General features: G+C 34.5%; 1 non-coding gene across 1 annotated transcript; it reads right to left on the bottom strand.

Annotated features, from left to right (window-relative positions):
- Nucleotides 1-1,285: 1,285 nt before the first annotated feature.
- Nucleotides 1,286-1,367, bottom strand: TRNAS-AGA (transfer RNA serine (anticodon AGA)). The gene has a single exon. It is a non-coding gene; the product is annotated as a tRNA-Ser (tRNA).
- Between the last annotated feature and the right edge of the window lie 1,133 nt (nt 1,368-2,500).

The raw sequence follows: 2,500 nt of genomic DNA, 5'->3' as shown, positions 1-2,500 counted from the left end.
ATGAGTGGAAACTCTTACTTGACAATGTTTGAAATAATAGAGATTGTTACTAAAGTGCTTTGTAGGTCAGATAAAGAAATCATCAGGTCCCAGCGAGATTAGAACTCGGATCTCTGAATTAAGTGATCAAAAGTGCTTGCCATTACACCAAGTTACCCCTTTCCAAGAGGTTTTTGGAAATAATTCTCTCAGACTTTAGGCCACAAAAGAGTCAATTTGAATTGCATTTATCTGATGGCACCCTGCAACATATTTATTTTGGTTTAAACAGGTAAACACTTCTGTTAAAAAAAAAGAATTTGGAACAAGATTTTTTATCTGATTTATATGCAGAATTAAGTGCATGCTTTTTAAGTTTGTCCAAAGAACCGTGAATTTGGTGCACCTTTGCCTAGTTTCCAAAATAAATGTACAGGAATAAATTTAATAGTGTGCTGATTCACAGATTGAATTTTTTCAGTATTTTAGGGGGATAGCGTAGTAACCGAAATCTGTCATTTCACTATGTTTGCAGCACAAGAGAACACAAAAAAGTGCTTTGTAGGTTAAAAATAGAGACCATGAGATGTCACTGACATTTGAACTTGCCTCTCATCAACCTCCTGGCCACAATAACCTCTTGAAATCTAGTGCTCAGGTGGAGATTTTATTTCTGTATTTTGTAGGGATTTAAAAGTCGCTGAGAACAGTCATTTGACTATATTTCTAATAAGATAGATTATGAAGAAAGTGCTTGGTTAGTGAGAAAAAGAAGTCATTAGGTGTTATTAATAATTAAACATCAGAACACCTTAACAACTTGGCTACAAATAAGTGTTTAACACAGTCACAACTCCAAGTGCTTAGCTGAACATTAATTGCTCCATATTTAGAAGGATCTGCAAAATCACTGAGAGCTGTCATTGGACTATGATTTTAACATGAGTCATTTTCTTTAAAGTGTTTAGCAGGTAAGTATATAAAGAAATATTGGATTAACAAACAGTATATCAATGATTAAAGATTCAAGCTTCTCTTCCAAATACTTGTGCATTATTACCCGATCTCAGATTTTCTCTGTAATGACGATAAGCTAAAAAATTGTTGCCAGTGCATGAAACCTTGAATGGATCACTCTGCCATTTACATTCAACTACCACTTGCTAAATAATTTAAATAAACCTCATACGCTGCTGGAACACTTCTGTCCATTTTTCTCTTTCCAGGATTAAATTTAAGATTGATACAAGGTGTAATAACAATTAACCAACCATGCGCATCTTTCAGTGAATATGACAAATTAAACCGTAGTGGGCAGGATTTGAACCTGCGCGGGGAAACCCCAATGGATTTCTAGTCCATCGCCTTAACCACTCGGCCACGACTACTTGTGATGAAAATCGTGTGAGCTGGAAATGACATTTTCTGCATTTTAAGATAATTTCATAATGAGTGGAAACTCTTACTTGACAATGTTTGAAATAATAGAGATTGTTACTAAAGTGCTTTGTAGGTCAGATAAAGAAATCATCAGGTCCCAGCGAGATTAGAACTCGGATCTCTGAATTAAGTGATCAAAAGTGCTTGCCATTACACCAAGTTACCCCTTTCCAAGAGGTTTTTGGAAATAATTCTCTCAGACTTTAGGCCACAAAAGAGTCAATTTGAATTGCATTTATCTGATGGCACCCTGCAACATATTTATTTTGGTTTAAACAGGTAAACACTTCTGTTAAAAAAAAAGAATTTGGAACAAGATTTTTTATCTGATTTATATGCAGAATTAAGTGCATGCTTTGTAAGTTTGTCCAAAGAACCGTGAATTTGGTGCACCTTTGCCTAGTTTCCAAAATAAATGTACAGGAATAAATTTAATAGTGTGCTGATTCACAGATTGAATTTTTTCAGTATTTTAGGGGGATAGCGTAGTAACCGAAATCTGTCATTTCACTATGTTTGCAGCACAAGAGAACACAAAAAAGTGCTTTGTAGGTTAAAAATAGAGACCATGAGATGTCACTGACATTTGAACTTGCCTCTCATCAACCTCCTGGCCACAATAACCTCTTGAAATCTAGTGCTCAGGTGGAGATTTTATTTCTGTATTTTGTAGGGATTTAAAAGTCGCTGAGAACAGTCATTTGACTATATTTCTAATAAGATAGATTATGAAGAAAGTGCTTGGTTAGTGAGAAAAAGAAGTCATTAGGTGTTATTGATAATTAAACATCAGAACACCTTAACAACTTGGCTACAAATAAGTGTTTAACACAGCCACAACTCCAAGTGCTTAGCTGAACATTAATTGCTCCATATTTAGAAGGATCTGCAAAATCACTGAGAGCTGTCATTGGACTATGATTTTAACATGAGTCATTTTCTTTAAAGTGTTTAGCAGGTAAGTATATAAAGAAATATTGGATTAACAAACAGTATATCAATGATTAAAGATTCAAGCTTCTCTTCCAAATACTTGTGCATTATTAACCGATCTCAGATTTTCTCTGTAATGACGATAAGC

This window comes from Mixophyes fleayi, chromosome 10 (genome assembly GCF_038048845.1).
Source record: "Mixophyes fleayi isolate aMixFle1 chromosome 10, aMixFle1.hap1, whole genome shotgun sequence".
Classification (NCBI taxonomy): Eukaryota; Metazoa; Chordata; class Amphibia; order Anura; family Limnodynastidae; genus Mixophyes; species Mixophyes fleayi.
This window is presented reverse-complemented; position numbering and strand designations above follow the sequence as displayed.